Genomic DNA, 22,311 nt, shown 5'->3' on the forward strand with positions numbered 1-22,311 from the left:
GGCCTTTTGATGGAAGTTTCAGGAAGCGATGCAGGTATAAATGTGGAGAGATATCCTATGGAGCCCATCTTTGCCACCCTAAATAAATATGCCAACATATAGGAAAGTAAAAAAGAGAGAAAAAGACATATTTCTGAAATGGTTATTGGAACACTAGCTTTATCATGCACAATTCTTTTATGAGAATGAACAAATTTCTCTTTTAGGCTTAAACCAACTTGAGTTAGTTTGCTGTTTCTTGCATCCCCAGATTTTATTCACTATCTCAAAATTGAGGCAGTCTAACACACAACCCTTGTATCAAAGATCTGTGCTTATTAACACAAAGATCTCAACATTATTGATAGCTCTGGTCATTGTTGCCCCAGTTTATTCCTATGAGTTTCCTGGGATATACTAGGATCCACAACCAAGAATCTTCTTGGGCTAGTGTATTAACTAGCACTGATTGAATTCCTAGCATGTATAATGCATCGTAAGTACATTCATTATCTCTATTCCTTCCACCAATATGTAAAATTACTCATGAGGAACTGAGGCTTTTACTAGGTCCTATAAAATGTAGAAGTCACAGAGGTGGTAGCTGAGGTGCAGGTGTGTGGTGATTATGAGTGTGGTCTCTGGAGCAAGACCACCCAGACATGAAGATCTAGTTCTACCACAATCTAGTTGCATATCTAGTTCTATCACTTAATAGCTACAAGACATTGGAGAAGTGACTTAAATGGTCCTTGTCTCACTTTCCTCATCTATAAATGAGAATAATGATATAACTCGTATTAGTCTGTTTCATGCTGCTTATAAAGACATACCTGACACTGGGAAGAAAAAGAGGTTTTATTGGACTTATAGTTCCACATGGCTGGCGGGGGGGCCTCACAGTCATGGCAGAAGGCAATGAGAAGCAAGTCACATCTTATGTGGATGACAGCAGGGAAGACAGAGCTTGTGCAGGGAAACTCCTGTTTTTTAAACCATCAGATCTCGTGAGACTTATTCACCATCATGAAAACAGCACAGGAAAGAGCCACCCTCATGATTCAATTACCTCTCACCAGGTTCCTTCCATGACAGGTGGGAATCGTGGAGTTACAATTCAAGATTAAATTAGGGTAGGGACACAGCTAAACCATGTCATTTCACCCCTGGCCCCTCCCAAATCTCATGTCCTCACATTTCAAAACCAATCATGCCTTCCCAACAGTTCCCCAAAGTCTCAACTCATTTCAGCATTGACTCACAAGTCCACAGTCCCAAGTCTCATCTGAGACAAGGCAAGTCCCTTCCACCTATAAGCCATAAAATCAAAAGCAAACCTATGAGCTGTAAAATCAAAAGCAAATTAGTTACTTCCTAGATACAATGGGGGTACAGGCACTGGGTAAATACAGCCATTCTAAATGGGAGAAATTGGCCAAAACAAAGGGGCTACAGTCTGCATGCAAGTCAGAAATCCAGTGAGGCAGTCAAGTCTTAAGGCTCCAAAATTATCTCCTTTGACTCCATGTCTCACATCCAGGTCACACTGATGCATGAGGTGGGTTCCCAAGGTCTTGGACAGCTCTACCCCTGTGGTTTTGCAGGGTATAGCCTCTTGGCTGCTTTCACAGGCTGGCCTTGAGTGTCTGACTTTTCCAGGCACATGGTGCAAGCTACCGGTGGATCTATCATTCTGGGGTCTGGAGCACAGTGGCCTTCTTCTCACAGCTACACTAGGCAGTGCCCCAGTAGGAGCCTGTGTGGGGGATCTGACCCCACATTTCCCTTCTACACTACCCTAGCAGAGGTTCTTCATGAGGACCCCACCCCTAGAGCAAACTTCTGCCTGAGCATCCAGGCATTTCCATACATATTCTGAAATCTAGGCAAAGGCTCCAAAACCTCAGTTCTTGACTTCTGTGCACTTGCAGGCTCAACACCATATGGAAACTGCCAGAGCTTGGGGCTTGCACCCTCTGAAGCCACGGCTTGAGCTCTACCTTGGCCCTTTTCAGCACAGCTGGGTTGCAGGGCACCAAGTCCCTAGGCTATGCACAGCACAGGGACCCTATGCCCAGCCCATGAAACCACTTTTTCCTCCTAGGCCTCCGGGCTTGTGATGGGAGGGGCTGCTGTGAAAACCTCTGACACGCCCTGGAGACATTTTCCCCATTGTCTTGGGGATTAACATTTGGATCTCCATTACCTATGCAAATTTTTGCAACTAGCTTAAATTTCTCCTCAGAAAATGGAATTTTCTTTTCTATCACATTGTCAGGCTGCAAATTTCTGAACTTTTATGCTCTTTTCCCTTTTAAAACTGCATGCTTTTAACAGCACCCAAGTTACCTCTTGAATGCTTTGCTGCTTAGAGATTTATTCCACCAGATAACCTAAATCATCTCTCTCAAGTTCAAAGTTCCACAAATTTCTATGGCAGGAAGAAAATGCTGCCAGTCTCTCTGCTAAAACATAACAAGAGTCACCTTTGCTCCAGTTCCCAACAAGTTCCTAATCTGCATCTGAGACCACCTCAGCTTGGACTTTATTGCCCATATCACTATCAGCATTTTGGGCAAGGCCATTCAACAAGTCTCTAGAAAGTTCCAAACTTTCCCACATTTTCCTTGCTTCTTCTGAGCCCTCCAAACTGTTCCAACCTCTGCCTGTTACACAGTTCTAAAGCTGCTTCCACATTTTCAGGTAACTTTTCAGCAGCACCCCACTCTCAGTACCGATTTACTGTATTTGTCTGTTTTCATGCTGCTGATAAAGACATAACTGACACTGGAAAGAAAAAGAGGTTTTAATGGACTTATAGTTCCACATGGCTGGGGAGGCCTCACAATCATGGTGGAAGGCAAGGAGGAAAGTCACATCTTACATGGATGGCAGCAGGCAAAGACAGAGCTTGTGCAGGGAAACTCCTGTTTTTAAAACCATCAGATCTTCTGAGACTTATTCACTATCACAAGAACAGCATGGGAAAAACCCACCCTCATGATTCAATTACCTCCCACCAGGATCCTCCCATGACACATGGCAATTGTGGAGTTACAACTCAAGATGAGATCTGGGTGGGAACACAGCCAAACCACATCAGAACTACAGTAAGTAGTTGCTTAAAGAACTCTGTGAGATAATACATAAATAAAATAACAGAGGCTGACATTTGGTAAGTGCCCAATGGAAGTGAACTATTTTCATTTCCTGGCATTTCAGGGCCAGACTGGGAGAACAGCAGTCCATATCACTATAGAATACCGATGGTCACTTGGACACTCCATAAATGACTAAAATCTCTTTCATATGGAGTTACTAGGGCCTCGTTTTAGTTGTTGGATTTGGAAGCCCAGTACATTTCCTCCCCATCCCTTTTTATCATCTTGACCTTAGAACAGGAAGGATGTGCAGTGGACTTCTTTCATCCATTCAATCACTTCATCAGGGCATTGGTGCTGTCTTCTCCTTTAAGCACGAGAAGTCTGACTGGCAAAGTAGGGAATGTGTGTGTGTGTGTGAGAGAGAGAGAGAGAGAGAGAGAGAGACAGCGAGAGAAAGAAAACCAACAACCTCACTTGAGCCCTGAATCAACTCTTAGACAAAAGGCAGCTTGGTCCTCTGGCTTCTCATTTGTAGGAGTCAGTAGATTTTACTTTGCTTTAATCAAATCCAGGTGGTAATTCTGTCAAAACTGAAATAGCCTTGCAAATACAGCCCTTCGACTTTGTGAAGAACATTGTAGACAAATCTTACTCTCTTCTAACTTTTGATGTATTCTCTCTCTCAGCCCTGATGCCTCCCTTATATGGTTTGGATTTGTGTCCCCACCCAAAACTCATGTCCAGTTGTAATCCCCCATGTTGGAGAGGGGATAATTGGATAGGGGGTAATTGGATAGGGGTAGGGGGTAATTGGTAGGGTAGGGGGTAGGATAGGGGTAGGGGGTAATTGGATCATGGGGGCGGAATTCCCCCTTGCTGTTCTCATGATATTGAGTGAGTTCCCATGGTTGTTTGAAAGAGTGTACCACCTCCACCTTTGCTGTCTTCCTCCTGCTCCAGTCATGTAGGATGTGTTCACCTTCTGCCATTATTGTAAGTTTCCTGAGGTCTCCCAGCCATGCTTCCTGTACAGCCTGTGGAACCATAAACCAACTAAACCTCTTTTTTTATAAATTACCCAGTCTCAGGTAGTGCTTTATAGCAATGTGAGAACAGACTAATACAGCAGCGCACTTCTTTCATCCATTCAATCACTTCATCAGTTCTTATTGAGTATCTACCCTCTGGCCACATCACTTACATTGCTTCTGCACAGTCTATGACATTAACTTGGTGGTCTGACTTCATCACTGTAAATCTCTCTCATCCTCAGTAGAATGATGCTACACATCTTAACTCCCAGGAATGTGTGGTGAGCAAATAAAAGCCATAGTTTGAAAACCCTGAAGTGCTCTATAAGCATGGAATGATATCTGTATGTTCTGGTAACCTGAGCAGGAAACAAATTCTGCAGTATTGCAAGTGTGGGTTTTATGCTCCTTTAGGGAGCAGGTAGAATATAATTGTTAGTTAAAATGTCTGTGGTAAATTAGACTTACCACAAGATTCCACATGTGAATTGGCACAGAGTGGCACATGGTGATAAATATGTAAATCTGAAGTTGTTTTTGATTATGTGAATTTTTTCATAGGCTTTCTAAAGTCTTGTGGGAATTATTTTAAAAGAAGAATAAAGTGATAGGAGGACATTTCTTGCCACTATAAAATAAGGTGGAACATGGAAAACATAATAATACATTAAAAAATGGAGTTTCCAATCACTTACTATGTGCTTGACACTGTGCTAAGTACTCTAGATGATTTTCTCAGTTAAATTGCACACCACCCTGTAGGTTTTTCTCATTTTACAGTGGAGTAAACTGAGGCTCACAGAAGTTACATATCTAGCCCTAAATCATAGTGCCAGTAGGTGAAAGGGCAAGGCTACAGTAAAGCTGGCTTTCATAATGATTGTTTCTTGGGAAGGCTTTGTAGTAGGTATAACAACTGAAGCAGACATTTTAGAGAAGATAGAACTCGGACATGGAAGCATGGGAGCAAACAGTGGCCATTGGGAATAAAATGAGTAACAGGAGGTGAGACATGGATTTGGAAAGCAGGATGCTTGAAGGGGAAACAGAAAGCAAAATTGATTGAAAAAGCAGTTTGGGGACACATTGTGGAAGACTCTGAATTCAGGGTCAAGAGTCTAACCTTATTTTGTAGGCAACAGGAAGAAACAGAAAGGTAATGCCATGAAATGTCATAATCAGAATGCCACCTAAAATGGCCATTCTACTGTCCATGTGCAGAGCAGACAGAAAAGAATAATCTTGGGGTCAGGGAGGCTAAGCAGGAAGCTATCCCAGCAATGCAACAAGACAGACTTTGTGTCTACAAGTAAAATCTGCAGGGGAAATTTGATTGTCAATACCAAGAAGACTCTTTCCTGATGACCTATTTAAGTTGTTTGGGTTTTGTTTGTCAGCTTTGTTTTTGCAGAGAATTGACTCTCTGGCTTAAAATCTAATAAAGCATGTGATTCTCCTCCACACTTCGCAAACACATAGGCAGAGAAAAGACTACCCTTGCTGCAGCTTCTTGAGATTTCCTCATCCAAAGGCTCCCTCTTCTTGCCAAGAATGTGCACGATTTGAGCCAGCCAGTTCTGGCAATGTTCCCTTAATCCTCCTTCCGGAGCCCCACCCCCACCGCCTCTTACAGGAGCCATAGCTCCTATCCAATGTTAGAAAACCTGCTGACAACTCCCAGCCTCCCATCTGATCCCATTCCCTCCCAGTTCAACAAGTTTGGCCTTCTAGCTGAAAACTGGATATTTTGGACTTTGAAGCAAACATGCTCTATTTCCCCGATGGCCTCTCCAGTGTGGAGGGAAATAGACTGGCCTTTGTTGCTGTATGCCTAGGAGAAGATGACAGGCGGCGCCCAAAGCTCGGGGTGGGGTGGGTGGCAGGAGGTGAGGTCTGGTCAGTTGACTTAGCATAAGGCCTGTATTGTCCTGAGGGTTTCTTTTGGAGAAACAAAACTCTTCAAGGAGCTGAGCTGCTCCTTGGGCTCAGAGCCTGGGAGGCCTGATTACCCATTGCTTTTTCATGAATGTTCTCCTTCCTTCTAGATCCCTCTTGGGCTCTGAACATAACTACAATAGTGATATGCAAAGTGGCATCCTCCTCACAGGGGATATTTTGTGAAATAAAATGTAAAGCAGAAGGACCTGGAGAATCCAAGGCTATGCATGTAGGCAGCTGATTTGGCAAAGATGGGAACTGGGAACCTGGAATAGCCACCATTAGCTAGCAAGCATTTATGAAAGACCTGCTATGGAATATATACGGTACTAGGCATAGCTTGGGTCTGCACCCAAGACCACCTCCCTCTGAACTCCATATTATCTCCATTAACCCAGTGTTTTCTGTTTATTTTTGTTTAGCAGCAAACAAATGAAATCTTACATAGAGCACAAATATGCAAACTATGACTAAAAACTTTAAGTAATATGCTAATAGAAACATAATCTAATTGTTTTAATTTGTGTCATATATTTAAAGACCATCAATAAAACCAATGAGTCATGAGGGCATGGACAACAGTTACAGTTTTCTGTAAGCTACAGCATTTATGTTAGTTTTGAATTTTGTTTGTGTTGCATAGAATTGAACAAACTTTTTTTTTCTATGCAGATAAATAGCTGCAAAGAATTGGCCATTCTTAAGGAGTCTCAGTATACTTGTTCTTTAGCAAAACTAGTCCAAATGTTATTAAACTAAATAGCTATTAACATTTAACTATGACTCCATGTTCCTTATCATAAACTTAAATGTCCAAGTCAGACTGGTAGCCTGAAATGTCTTGTCAGCTAAGAAACTGTCTGTGTTGGAATTATTGTCATGGCATCATATCTTTCATTTCAATTTTCTTTGCCGGGTACGTAATCATGCATAGGGGTATTGCACAAAGGTTTGCATATATGCAATTTTACATGATAGGTTCTGATTAAACCTGTAAACAAACATGAAAAAGAGGAGACTTTCCAAGTCAGTGACACATTCAAAAAAAGGTTCAAATACACAAATCAAGAAAGATGTCAGGAAAACTTTACTATGAGGCTTTCCCCAAAGTAACATAATCTGGCAATTTAAAGTCACTCATTGGTGGCTCAGCTGAGTTAAAATTTAATCTGTAAGGCATTTAAATATGTGTTGTGTATTAGTCCATTTTCACGCTGTTGATAAAGACATACACAAGACTGGGAAGAAAAAGAAGTTTAATTGGACTTACAGTTTCATATGACTGGGGAGGCCTCAGAATCATGGCAGGGGGCAAAAGACACATTTTACATGGCAGTGGCAAGAGAAAAATGAGGAAGATGCAAAAGCAGAAACCCATGATAAAACTATTAGATCTCGCGAGACTTATTCACTACCAAGAGAACAGCATGGGGGAAACCGCCTCCATGATTCGAATTATCTCCCACTAGGTCCCTCCCACAATACATGGGAATTATGGGAGTACAATTCAAGATGAGATTTCGGTGGGGGCACAGAGCCAAACCATATCATGTTGTTTTTATATGAACATTATAACAGTAATTAACAGTATTAACTGTAGTTAAAAATGTATAAGAAAAATAAAGGATATTGAAAAAATTGCTACAGTATTTTAAAAACACTTCCCTATATCCCGAAAGTCTCTCTTGTAGTCTCCAAACTGCTTTTAAACACAAGAATAAGCAGGAGACTTAGGCAAGGCTGTTTTGAAGTGTGACTCTGACCACATGAGCAATCATTTAACCATTAATTTCTGAACAGTCTGTTCAAGAGCCTTACATCAAGATAAAGGGCCATGTAGATGCAGAAGATGAGTGAACATGTTGTCTTGGAGTTTAGAGTCTGGATTCATTCAGCTAGTAATCACTTACTGAGCACCTACCATGTGCTAACTTTAGACACTTTAAAGTAGATACTTTAGACTTGGACAGTTGGAGGCCTCTCAGAGAATGTAATATTCAATATTTCACACATACTATACATACACATGTATATCTTTTTATTATGGCATCTTTTCAGCATTCACAGAGTTCAGGGAATAATATAATGAAGCCCCAGGTACCTCCACTTTAATAGTATTTACAGTATTTAGTAGTTTCACAACCTTGTTTTATTTATCTCCATTATATTTTCTTTCCTATTTATTTATTTATTTATTTATTTTTTGAGACAGCATCTCACTCCATCGCCCAGGCTGGAGTGCAGTGTCATGAACATAGCTCACTGCAGCCACGACTTCCTGGGTTTAAGTGATCCTCCCACCTCAGCCTCCCAAGTACTAGGGACCAAAGGTGCACCCTACCACACTGGGCTACTTTTATTTTTTTAAGAGATGGGGTCTTGTCACGTTGCCAGACTAGTCTCAGACTCCTGGGCTCAAGCAATGCTCCTGCCTCAAGCCTCCCAAAGTGCTGAGATTACAGGTTTGAACCACTGCACCCAGCCTTTGTTATATTTTCTATACCATTTTGTTATTGTTATTGGAATATGTCCTATCAATTCCAAGACATCATATCATTTCTCCCATAAGCACTTCAGCATTTCTGACAAATAAGGCTTTAAAAACACCACAAATTCACAAAAACATTAACACATCTTAAAAAATGAATACATAGTCTTTAATACTTTTCAATACCAAAACTATAGTCAAATTTTCCCTTATTTTCTCAATAATATCTCTTTTAAGTTGGCTTAATCAAATCAAATGAGAATACAGAATTTAAACTGAGATTCTAAATGGCAAGAAAGAAGAGGCACAAGACATAGGAAAAGGCCACCAAAACCCCAGGAGAACTCAGCAGCAGGGCCTGAGGTGGGTGCTCATTTGGTGTGTGTGGCAGCAGAAGAAGGCCAATATTGCTCCAGCACAGTTTCTGGAAACCTGACCCACAGTGAAAAATGTAAACACTAAAGCCAGAAGCTGTTAGTTCCTTATGATGAGAGTGTAATCAGTATTACAAATAGCTTAAGGTCAAGGTCAAAGATACTGGCATGGGTAATAAAGGGATACAAAAGTGCAGAAGAGAAAGACAGCGGCATGAGCCTTGGAGAGACTTCCAAGCAGTAAGACTTCTAAGTAAATCCTCCAAGAAAGACTTCCTAGGTGGGGTCTTGAAGTTGTGCAAGATCTTTAACTCAGTTCTGCCACCATCTGTTTATGCAGAGGGTATAAACTTCATTACTTTGATGGTTCTTGCAAGTCAAGTAAATGAGTAAAGGAGACTGAGGGTAAACAGATTCTCCCTAGAGCCTCCATAGGGCAAATGTCCCCATCAACACCTTGATTTTGAATTCCTGATCTCTAGAATTGTGAGAGAATACATTCCTGTTCCTTTAAGCCACCATGTCTGTGATCACTTGTTATGGCAGCTATGAGGAACTAATACATCCTCCTTCACAGTGTTGTGTAGATTAAATGGCACATGGTAATGACTAGATGAAGGTTAAACCTTCTCTTCATCTATTTCTTTTCTGTGAAATGATACGAATACCACTCACCTGGAGGCCTGGCTGGTCATGTGCAGAGGAGGATTTCCCCTGAAGGTAAGAAACGTCTGCCTCAGGCTACTCTCTTGCATGGTCCCCTTAAAAGATATTCCTCATGTCATCTGTTTTTGCAGAAATTGCAAAAGTACGACATCTTAGTACTTTTTTTCCCCAGAGAACCTCCCAAGCTATACAAGCCTCAGGCGTCACAAGCTGGATCTGGCTTTGGTTGTTGGTTGTGTGGACTAAAAGTCTGCAATCCTCAGTAGGTTATCAAGTGGATATGCACCGTGCACCTCCTATGTGCCAGGCATTGCGAGGCTACCTGGAAATGGAGAGAGGAGAAAGGAAACATCGTTCTTCAAATCTACTGTAACTTCTGCCCCATCTCTAAAAGGTGGGACTTGTTTATATCCTGCCTCATTCCACCAAAGATTTCATGTACTCACAGGAAACAAGCTCAATAAAACCATAAACCTCAAAAAAAATTGAAGTCAGTAAAAATACCAGAGAGAGGATAGAGGCTTTGTGGATGAGGCCAGTTACCTTGGCCCTATTATCTGTGAGGGTGAACAGGAAATCAGCAAGGTTGGGAATGATACTACAGAGAACAAGAGCACTACGGTCACTGACAGGTCCACAGCAGCAGGACTGTCACTCAGAGGGACACACTGCAGTCACCAGGTGAGTAAAGTGGTCCAGGGCAAGGGCACACAGACTGCAGATACCTTGCTATAGAACTTGGACTTCACCTGTTAGCAACTGGGAGCCACCCAGGTGTCTGTGAGCATGGTGGTGATGTGAGGTCACTCACAAGACTATTTATGTGATGTGATTTCAGGCTACTCAGATATCCTTAGTCCTGCATTTATGCCTTTTCCTGTATCTGATTATGTCTCTGCACCTGGCAACAGATCTCTCCTAGCTTCCAAGGGATCACATGACCCAAGATTGGCCATTTTTCTCTCTTGGTAATTTGAATATTGAGGCACACAGATGTGGCAAAAATGGACAGTAGAGCTGCGTACTGTTGTCGCAGTTGCAGGAGAAAAGTTTCACCTATCCTTACTTCCAAGGCCCCCGGAGCTACATGGTTCATGTCTTTCCTGAATCTTAGTTGTTGATTCCTTACTTCTGTGGGATTCCCTTGTTGTGTTTGGCCATTTTTGCATTGCTATAAAGAAACATCTGAGGCTGGGTAATTTATAAAGAACAGAGGTTTATTTGGCTCTTGGTTCTGCAGGCTGTACAAGATGCATGGTGCTGGCATCTGCTCAGGGAGCTTACCATCATGGTAGAAGTTGAAGGCACATTGGGAATATCACATGGTGAGAGCAGGAGTAAAAGAGGGATAAGAGAGAGGTCCCAGACTATTTTAAACAACCAGAACTAACTGAGCGAGAACTCACTTATCACCACAGGGATGGTGCTAAACCATGCATGAGGGATTTTTCCCCAGGGTTCAATCACCTCCAACCAAACCCCACCTCCAACACTGGGAATATGTCAACAGGAGATTTTATTTTGAGGAGACAAAGATCCAAACCATATTACCTGTGTTCTTCAAACAGATTCATTTTGTGCTAAAGTTAGTTGGAGGTAATTTCTGTTACTTGCAGTCAATACTTGGCAACCGTAACCCAAATCCTAACCGCTGGTTTCTTCATTTCTCCATACAACTGCCTAATACAGTCAATTCATTAGCTTTAGATTTTATCCCTTAGAAGTAGGCAAAATGACTCTGGGAAGAGAAGATTGTGGATTCTAAGAAGCCATTTACATGTTAGTATAAATTAACATTATCCTTTCTTGAAGAAGTATTTTGAAAGTGGGGAAAATAGAGGGTGAGGAGAGTGTATCATTGGGCAAGAAAGAGGAAATCGAAGTTCTGGGAAGCCCCTTTAACAGTTTCTAGAGTTCTGTCTCATGTTAAACTCATATTCCTCTTACCATTCTCTCTCTTATTTCCTGACTCCTGGCAACCCCAGTTCTTTTCAGCCTACTGGACATCTCTAAGAAATTCTGGGACCTGTTGACGGTCACTAAGAGAAGACTACATTTCAAATAATTTAGACTCTTCCATGAACAGAACCCACAGCTCTCTGGTCTCTGCAGGTGGCCATGAGGCATATGCACGAACACTTCCAGGTACAGAAAGCAGCTGTCCCTCTCAGCAGTCAATCCCTTTGAAGATCAGTGTTTACGTGAAGCTAAATTCAACTTCATGGATGATTTACCTATTGGCTAGAAGTTTTTCTTCTGAAATCAACCTGCTTTATTGTCAACATATAGTCCTTCAAACACTGGAAAACAGTTATTGAGGAAGCATAAAGATTTCACGGAGCAAAATGTATCTAGGCCTCACAGGCACACATTTAGATTTGTTGATGGGCTTCCCATGCTGGGTTATTTCTCCATATTGTAATTGTCTCTTTGAAAATGTAAGGCCAGAACTGGGCAAAGAATGAACTCCAGATATGGTCAAATCAATGCAGAAGAATGCAGGCCTATCACTTCCCTTGATCTGGAACTTAAACTTCTGTGAGATTGTATAACATTTTGTTAGCTTTCTAAATCATTGGTTTGTTGCAAGCTCAGTTTATTCAGAAGAAAGATAATGATGGAGTTAAGAATGGAGAGTAGAAAAAAGTCATAGAAGTTTAGCTGCTTGCTAAGGTATTTTGACTTTTACCTGTTGATGATGAAAAACATGTCTGTAGCTAGAACAGATCACATATGTCCTAAGTGCTATATTTTCAATTCAGTGTTTGAACCCAAATATAGGACTTCTCTTTTGCCCTGCTTGTCCTGGCCTGGGGCTGCTCCCTGTGTGGTTTGACCCAGTGGGAGCTCCTTGCTAGGGAGGGGCTGGATCCTGAAGGGAGTTGTCTTCCTCTCTCCAAGGAGATTTCCATTTCTTTCTTCTTTTTTTTTTTTTAGATGGAGTCTCACTCTGTCGCCCAGGCTGGAGTGCAGTGGCACGATCTCCGCTCACTGCAAGCTCTGCCTCCCGGGTTCAGGCCATTCTCCTGTCTTACCCTCCCGAGAAGCTGAGACTACAGGCGCCCACCACCACACCCAGCTAATTTTTTTTTTTTTTGTATTTTTAGTAGAGATGGGGTTTCACCATGTTAGCCAGGATGGTCTCGATCTCCTGACCTCATGATCTGCCCGCCCTGGCCTCTCAAAGTGTTGGGATTACAGGCGTGAGCCACCACGTCTGGCCATCCATTTCTTATTTTTAAGCACAGCTCTCTACACCCACCTCCACCCCCGCCTGCCTTATGAAGTATCTGAAAAACATAGTGGTTGATTATATGAAGAAATGTAAGGTCAGAGACGTAGCCATTGGATCTGGCAAGCCCAAGGGCATTAGTGACCTTGAACAGAGACGTTCCTGTGGAGTGAAGGGAGATGAAACCTCTTTATTTCCATTACCACCAGATTGATTTGGACACTTCTCATCTAGCTCCTGGGTGACCTCCGCCTCCTAATCTCCCTCATCAACCCATCCTCACATTACCACCATCTTGGGCACAGGCCGAGACGTAACTGTTTCCTACTTACATCTTTGGTGCTGCATTTTCTTGATGACAAAGCCCTTCACAATCAAGTCCCCACAATCTGTCTTGCCCTGTCTCGGACACCCAGTATTCTAGTTACTCTGGACTATTTCTTGTTTCTCAAGTCCTGTGCCTGCTACCTCGGAGGTTTGATCATTTAGCTCCTTTCTGCAGCAGGCAGTTTTTCTAAGACTTTGCTCACGGAGCCATCTGGAATCTCTCCAAACTTCCCCTGCCTCTCCCTCTTCTGATTACCTGGCATAGCAGGGGTGAGGCGGCAAGCTGAGAGATAAGGGAACTTCACTTCTAATTCTGGCTCTGCCACTAACAGGCTTGGTGACTTCGGTAAAGCCCTTCTCTGCTCTGGGTCCCAGTGTCCTACTCTCTGAAATGAGGGGGTTTGACTGCAATGGTTTTAAGGGTCCTTTCATCTGGAATATTCTCTGATTCCAAGGACAGTGGTATAGATTACATGTGGGACATCTACCACCAAAACTGTAGAAAGAGAGGCTATTAAACCCTGTTAATTAGAAACTAACCTGGTCTTTGGCTAAATGGAGAAGAAGGTGATAGTGGGGGCTTCTATGGGGAACCTGCTTTGCTGGCTGGTTTTCCATGCCTAGGTCTGGGGCACAGCATCTGACAGGTAAACTTGGCCGGTGTTCAGGATTGGCCAATGGACCCTCACTGAGCCAGCACGGCCAGTTCCAGGTTTCAGATACTTCTTCAAATTTCCAAAGCTTTGGGGACTGAAATAGAATTTTATTTTAAACCATTGTTATGTGACGGTAAAAGTGTTCCTCACTTTGAGATGCCTAGTGATGACTAGTTTTATTTTTATACCCACCATTTCCTCTTGAAGAAATTAAACAAATAAACAGATGCCACCCTCTCTCCCTCTTCTCTTTTTTGGCTTAGGTCCTCCGACAATGCAGTGCTTTCTGCACCATCTGCTGGCTCTGCAAAGGTAATTAACCAAATGCACACTATTCCCAGATGAGGCTGGTTTATAAAGGACAAACCACGCCAGGAAAACGGAGAGGAACAAAGTAAGATCATGGCAGACAGGCAAGGCTGCTGCAGTCCTGGCTGCCAGTGGAGTGTGTTGTTAGAGCTTCTTGTCAAATTATAACTCCTAAAAATGAATTCAAACAGATTTAACCACCCCTGGAATTTCACCCCTGCTGGGAGCCCTAAAGAATTGTAGGGTGTCCAGTATTTTCTGACTCCCAGATCTTATTTTCTTTTTTTTTTTTTTTATTATACTTTAAGTTCTAGGGTACAAGTGCACAACGTGCAAGTTTGTTACATATGTATACATGTGCCATGTTGATGTGCTGCACCCATTAACTCGTCATGTAGATTAGGTATATCTCCTAATGCTGTCCCTCCCCTCTCCCCACTCCCCACAATAGGACCCGGTGTGTGATGTTCCCTTTCCTGTGTCCAAGCGCCAGATCTTATTTTCTATATTTAAAGTAATTTTTAAAGAAGGAGAAATAAAAAGTAATGTCAGTGGAAGCTCAAAGTGAAAGGCTGTGTGGGACATTGGACTTGGGATCAGAGGCAGGCGGATTCTATCATTCACCAACTCTCTGACCTTCAACATGTCATTCAACCCCCCTGAGCCTAATCCCTACACCTGTAGGTTGGGAACAGTAATAACCCCAGACCTTCAGGGCCATTGTAAGAATCAGTGAAACAATAAATTTAGGTCAGAAATCGTATCCAGTGCCAGGTTAGTACCAAGTCCATCCTAAGTACTAGTTGTTAACATTCCCTTTGTCAGGTGAGGATTCATGACAGATGGCCTAATCCACTCTTAGCGGCAGGGAAGTAATAATCCTTCTAACAAAATTCACGTTCTAAAAGGAGCAGAAGCATTGGAAATAAAATGAGAGAATAGAGGGGCTGACTTTAACAAAAAAAAGTAAGACCTAAAAATGTGTTCGGGGACAGAAGGCATAATTATAGGCTATACATACTCAAAATACATAAATCCCAACAAAGTCAGTGTTCTTTTGGATTAAGATTTACGGATTTAAATAGGAGCTATGTGGTAGAAATGTAAAAAGTGAAAAAAATGAAAAAACAAAAAGATAGGTTGTAATAAGATTAAAATATGAATTGCAGAAGCAGAGAACCATCTTCTTGCGAATGAGGATGTCCTTACTTGGCACATTTAAAGTTAGATGGGACCAAACGGAAGATGGTTCTTAGCAACCTTACAGAGGCTCTTAGAAGACAGAGGATGCCGTGATGATGATGATGATGATGATGATGATGATGATGATCACAACAGCGATGGTGATAATGACAGTGATTGTTTTTTTGTTCTCTTTGCTGGTGTGGTCAGGGCTCAAGGAACCTGTTTCTGGTTTCCCAGAGAACAATGTCCCAGATAGTGCTGTTTTATGAGAGTCCCAGGTTCCTAAAGGCAGTCAGAAGGTTGGTGTTTGTTTTCTAAGAGCAACAAAAGATGTCTGAGTCAGTAAAATGATGACAGCTGTCAACAGTCCACAGTCCCCTCACCAATAGCCAGACCTCGATGTTTACAAAGCAAGTGAATCTTAGTAAATATCAAATTAACCCACACTTGCCACTGGTGCCAGAGCTCTTAAAATGTCAGCGTACCAAGGGACACCTGGCTCATTGCCCTAACCAGCCGCCGGCAGCCCAACCTAGAGGAACAAAAGACACCGCGATCCTGGTTTATTTGGGGGACTTTATCTTCTTCATACTCAACAGGTTTCAATATTGACATTCTCCCTGGTGATGGCTGGAATCCAAGGCACAATGACCTAAATGCATCCAATTTTTCCTTTGAAATCCAGCTCAGATAGTGCCAATCTGTGACGTGTTCCCAAAGACTATTACCAGTGACAAGGAGTTAAATGCTCCATCCTTTGTCCCATGTTATGTCAGGGACGTCCTGGTATTGTTGGTCAGATCAACTTTCTTCTACTAAAACTCCCAATTATAGTAGGGAGTACTAGGTGTGGGTTGGTTAGCTGGGCATATGTTGGTTCAGAGAGGCATTTTATAAGAGGGAACCTTTGATTTTAAGACATGAGGGTTTTCTTAAATTGATGAAAGAAAAAATGGAATTCCAGCATATGGACCCAGGGAGGACTTGATGGGTGGGGCTAGGTCTGTGTTCTTGTTTGCTTGGCTGGAGGGTGCAGGAGGGCATTGAAAGTTTGCAAAGGTAGGATCAGAAAGGGATCTGCATGGCACATCAGGGAATTTAGACCTTATCTTGTAGACTGAGGAAGCCATTCAAGAGTTTAAAACAGCAGTGACATGATTATACCTGCGTTTGAGAAGGTCCACTCTGGTGGCCCTGGGGTGGATGGATTTGAAAGATGTAAGCTAGATGCAGGGAGACCAGGGCACTGGTTATTTCAATCATTTCTGTGAGAAAGGAGAGACCCTGAAATCAGGCGCCTGCATATGGGTGGGAAGTAAAAGGTCGGTTTCAAAAAGGAGGCATATTTGACCAATTTTAAGGCTAGTTGGCAAAAGAAAAGTTTTGAAGTCTGGTGTCATGATTAGAATTCTGATGGCCACTCAGTATCTGGATGGCCTTGGGCACATTTCTCTTGATGAGCTTCTGTTTTAAAGTCTCCAAGGCAGGCTTGTTTTATAGATTCAATAAAATAACAAACGTAAGGAAAGGAGTCAGTGCCTTGCATTGAAAGTGCTCATGTGATACCTTGCCAGTACTGGGAGGGATGGGTGGAGGGGATCTGAGTTACCTGTGGCCATTTATGTTCCCGCCTGTAATTCTTCTAGTAAAGAGAGAAAGGTTTAAAGATAGGATGGCACCTCCTTCACTTCTGCATGTTCAGTGCCTACTTTGGTGGCCTACACATGTTTCTGGAACTAAACCTAATTATTAAATTCTATCAAGTATACTTCTGGATGGGAGAAGGAGGAAGAAGGTATCAGGGTGGCAAATGGAAGGCTTAGAGAATAATTCTGCAGTTTTCAGAAAGATGAGTTTCCTTGATACTCACATCAGAATGGTTAGAACAGAGGCTACTGTTTTCTTCCCATGTTAAAAAGGGAGATGAAGTTCTGAGAGGTGAAGTGATTGTGCACAGTTGTGCTGCTAACTAGTGGGAGTGCTGCGAGAGCCTCTTTGAATCCCAAGACACAGCTGCTTGGGATGGGAGCATCTGGCCCAGCAGTATTCCGCAGTTCATGGCACTCCGGAGAAGGCAGATGAAGCAGTTGCTCCTTTAACAGTATTCTCGTGGGCAGCATTTCCCTCCCCCACAGAACCTGGCTGCTGTTTGCAGAACATTCAGATGCTGAGATGTGAGCTGGAAATCCTACAAACAGCATCACTGAACGCAAGACAAAGGACGGGTATTTCTGAGCACACAGGGGAGAGTGGCCAACACCAAGACTTCTCTTTGATCACTCCTGCTGAGATCTTCAACTCCCAATGACATGGTCTGTCATATAATCTGGACCCCTTTCCACCCCTTTCATCAGCTTTCTTTCTGTACCCACCCCAGAAATGGCATTCTAGTATTTTTTGGAGAAAGTCCAACTTCCTTGGCCTGACACTGGAGAACTTCTTCTCCCAGCCCCACCTGCCTTTCTTTTCCAGCACTATCTTTCTACTTTTACATATTCCTTCTCTCATAATCAAGGAGTCTGGATGACCTGGGGCTTTCCTACTCCTGGGTCTTTGCCTGTCCCTAAAATGCCTTACTCTGAGGTCAGATAAATTTGAGTTTGAGGCCAAGCTGTGTAATTAATTAGACGTGTGACCTTGAGCATCCCTGAGCATAACATCCCTGAGCTCAGTCTATTCGTCTTGACAAAGGGAAACTTGAAGGCTTGTGCTGAGGATGAAATCAGCAAGCACATGCCAGGTGCAAATGCACAGTAAGTATTCAATGCTCTCTGCCCCCACCCTCTAAAATGAGTTTATGTCCAGCCTCCTCCATGTTCCTGACCATCACACAAAGCCATCTCTCTCCCCTCTGCCTCCAAGAAAAGTAATAATCACTGAGACTTACTGAGTATTTACTACAGGCCCAGCACTATGGACATGAATAATCTCTTCTGATGTGCACCATAGTCCAGTGAAGAAAATATCCTCATTACGTATATTTTATATTCTTAGAAACTAAGACTTAGGGAGATCCAGAAATTTGCCTCAGGCCGGCAGCTGAATGGGAGAGAGTGGATTCCCACTTAGGAATTCTAATAATGTCCACATTACTAGATATAAAATGCCTGTGTCCCAAAGTGACATTGCTGTAAGACTTATCCTAGACAGCTATGTACTATGTGCTCAATTAAGCAGACACTTGCGGGATCCCTAGCTTTCCAACAAGTGTGGTCAACATCACTTCAGTCTGTGGCGGTCAGGAGGGCTTCAAGGAAGAAGTGATCATATGTCTTCCCAGCTAAGCCCTTCTCAAGATTTGGCATTTCTGAGTTCTCCTTTGCCTTTCAACAACTTCATTCTTTCTCACCCATCGTGGGGAGAAAATCTTCAACAAAACATAGTAGATTAATTGACAGGATTCTGTGAGCACAAGAACAGGGTGAAGCTCTGCACTAAGACGGGAAATTAACATGGGAGATCACTGTTTGTGCAGCGGATGCTGCTCTGTGAAGACTGTGGAGGATCTGAAGCTTGGAGGATCCAACCTCACTACTGCGGACTGGAGAAAGGGGGCAGGCAGGAAACCTCCAGGGTCTGATGCAACCTCCCTGGGATGCAAAGACAGAGGGGCTATTGAGGGGAAGAGGGAGTCTTCGAGAGAGAGGGAAACACCTAGAAGCCCTTCCCAGGTTGATTCTGCACGAGAGGACAGATAAACAGTAGGAAGAAGAAGTCGCCTATTGCATCCCACCAGGACTTCTGATGTGGGTGGCCAGTCAGACTTTCTGGAATTAAACTGACCAGGCTCAGGCGCCCTCCCTGACACAGTGGGCATAACTAAAGAGAGTGAGAGAGCATGTTCTTCTTGAAGTCAGGAACCCTGCTTTTTCCTCTTTCTCACATTGCACACAGTAAGCGCTTCATGTTTCTTTCACACTTGCACTCAGTGGCTGTTTCTGAAGTATTTTCTGAGCAATGACTGATCCCTCACAACCATGAACCGAGCCATGCCCACTCTCCAACGCCCCTGTTTTCCTCTTTCTGGTGATCTACAGTTAAATGCTAGACCTCCAACTTTAAACTCCACACAGAGCCTTTCCCTCCCATTTCTTACTAGGGTTCACCACTGCTCTCCCTGTCCTTTGTTGGGTCTCCTCCCCACAGTTTTGAGGTTTGAAACTTGCAAGCTCCAATCCATATGATTGTTTCTCATGGAGTTCCTGATGCAGCCTGCTCTTCCCTCTTGGCACTACAGTGACCCATGCTCTGGTGCATCAGGAGCATGATGGACAGCTTTACGGGTGAAATGGTGGAAAGAGCATGAACTTGGTGTGAACGGTCTCAATTTCAACCCGACCCAGTCACTTACTTTTAAGGAGACTTAGGCAAGTGTCAATCTCTTGCCTAAGATCTCTGGCTGAGTCCAGACTCTCTCCTCCCGTGGTTTTATGAGGGTTAACACCAGAGCTATGCTGGCTACCACCGCACACACACCTCCTGATACTCCTGATAGACAGGCTCAAAGTGTGACATCAAAGCACTGACTGGCAACCAGAGCCCCATCTGGGGCATTGTTTGCCGAGAAGGAGAGGAAAGGTGTGCAGCCGTGGGAACACCAAGCCCTTCCAGGCAAACAAGCCAATATAAACCTGCCACACTCTTTGGCTTTTTTTCCCAGCCACCCAGTCACAATCAGGGAAATCAAAGTTCTCTTTAGGCTGTACTCTTCCCTTAAAGTCCCCATGCCTCCTCCCTCCTTCTCAGAACCTCCTCAGGAACATGAGGCCCTTGTGCTGAGGATACAAAAAGTTCAGATCAAAGAGGCTACTGATTCATTTGAGGTCACCAGGAAAGGGTGTCAGATCTCTACCTGGGTTCTGCTCACCCATCCCTCGGCCTATTCTCCCTAGTCCTACTCCACATCTGTGCATTCACTCTAGCTGGTAAAGCAATACCACTTTCTCCTTCTGTAGGCAAAGGATTGGGAAAGTGTGGTTGTGAGGGAAATCTTCCATGAGGTCGCCATCCTGGAGGATTTTCCAAGCTGAGCACAGGCAAAGTGACAGATGCTGTTTAACCACTCTCAGTGGTGCCAAGGGCTGCATGGGAAGGTAAGGCTAAATGGGAAGCTGAAGGTGAGAAGTGCTGAGAAGGAGGGTGGAAATCACACAACACCCTGAAGGTCTGGAGACATCACTGCAGACACCAACTGCCTCTCTAGGGCCATCTCCCACCACTGGCATCCCTCCCCGCCCCCATGGAAACCAGGGCTCTAGGTGTACTTGCCCTTTCTGAAATGTCCTGGCTGTTTCCTGTCTCCCTGATTTCACATCTCGTTACCTGCACTTGAACTGCCCTTTCTTCTCATGTCTACTGGAAGAAGAAAAGCTTGCCTCACATCTCTTTTCCTCCACAAAACCTTTGCAGACCTTTGTAGGCAGAGATGACTACTCCTCCCTCATGACCCTGGCTGCATTCCAGTAAAAATAACGATGGGTTCTTCGGGCTTTATATATACAGTATTGGTATATATCTGAAATATACATTTGTGAAATATGTATGTCAAATATAGATAGATAGATAGATAGACAAATAGATAGATACAATCTCATTCAATTCTTACAGCAACTCTGCATTATTATCCCCATTTACCCCCAAGCTTCCTGAACAGAGGCTTGGAGAGTTTAAGCAAGATTATTTAGCTCCTAAGTTTGGAACAAGACTCAAATTATTGCCTCCTCTTTCAGACACTACAAAGGCTTTCTATAGTATAATGCCGACGCTCTCTGATTCATTTACCTAACTGCCTCCCCTGCTATCAGGACCTGGCTCTGAGTAGAAATCCAGTGCACATCTGTTGAATGGAATTGATTTGAAGAGAGCTGGCAATTAGAAGACTTGGAAGATGGCTCTCAGATGATGGGACAAGGTGCTTCAGAATGAAAGATGAATTAGGTAAGCAGGCACCAATTAGCAGAGGATGCTACAGCCTATGATAAGGAGCTTTAATTTGATAGGAGACAATTGGGAGCCATTCATCCTGCAGCTCGGAGAAAGGCATTGACAAGCCCCTAACGACACTCAGGGGCCTTTGAAACCTTTAATTGCTAACTGCAATTTTGCTATTTCTGTGTAGAAGTGACACAGGAGGATGAGCTCACAGCTGCCATATGCACTCAGGCTGCAGTGCCCATAGCAAGGGCACTGTAGGAGCGTCCTTCCTCTCCTCTATGCACAGCAGAAACACTGCAAGTGAGCCCAGGTCACTTTCCTTATGCGTCCCTGAACCCCAGGTAAAGGCCCCCCTGCCTCCCATATCTCCACGCCTTACTTACATGGCTCTTGGATTATAGGGAGCCCTCATATCACTGTTTCTCTTCTGCAACTTCTGCTCCCCACCTTTGCCCCACTTGTTAACCCCCAGGTCTCCATCCAAAGAAAGCATTCACAGCTTACAGAGTTTCAGTTCCAGTGAGGCATCTCCCATCACCACTTAAAAACACCACCAGGGCAAGGCCAGTGTGGAAAAAGAGGAAGGCGGCTATGAAATCCTGCTGATAGAGAAGTCATGGTGGGCTGTTTTGTGTTTTTATCTTTTATTTTTCCAAGTTTTGGATCCCTTCGCTTCTTCCATCAGGCACAAAAGCACTTGGAGGCCAGTATCTGGGCCTGGCCTTCAAAAGCCAGTGAGTGTCAACAGAGGAACGGATTCCAGACGCACGGGACAATGGCCTTTTCAAGGCACAGAATGCTGCTCAGTATTGAACTGGTTGTATGTGATGCAGTTTCTTGAACACATACAAACACTCCCATTTTCACCATCTCCATGATGGTGGCTTATTTACTGCTGAAAACGCCAGGGCCAATTCAAACTGCAAACATCTATCCCCACCCCAAAAGGGAAGAAAAAAATAAAAACCTGACAACAAAAAGCCACATATGAAAAGGAAAAGCCAACTCGTGTGCAACTGCGGGATTGGAACTCTGAAGTGGGCACCAGGTGCATTAATTACACTTGATTGCATGTTGGTTTATGACTG

The 22,311-nt window shown here is 43.4% G+C and overlaps 1 long non-coding RNA gene across 1 annotated transcript; it reads right to left on the bottom strand.

Annotated features, from left to right (window-relative positions):
* Nucleotides 1-14,379: 14,379 nt before the first annotated feature.
* LOC141410282 (uncharacterized) lies at nt 14,380-21,956 on the bottom strand. Its single transcript, XR_012434687.1, has 2 exons — nt 21,607-21,956; nt 14,380-15,603 (listed from the first exon to the last, which is right to left on the bottom strand). It is a non-coding gene; the product is annotated as an uncharacterized lncRNA (long non-coding RNA).
* Nucleotides 21,957-22,311: the final 355 nt, after the last annotated feature.

The sequence above is a fragment of the Macaca fascicularis genome, chromosome 5 (assembly GCF_037993035.2).
Source record: "Macaca fascicularis isolate 582-1 chromosome 5, T2T-MFA8v1.1".
NCBI lineage: Eukaryota > Metazoa > Chordata > Mammalia > Primates > Cercopithecidae > Macaca > Macaca fascicularis.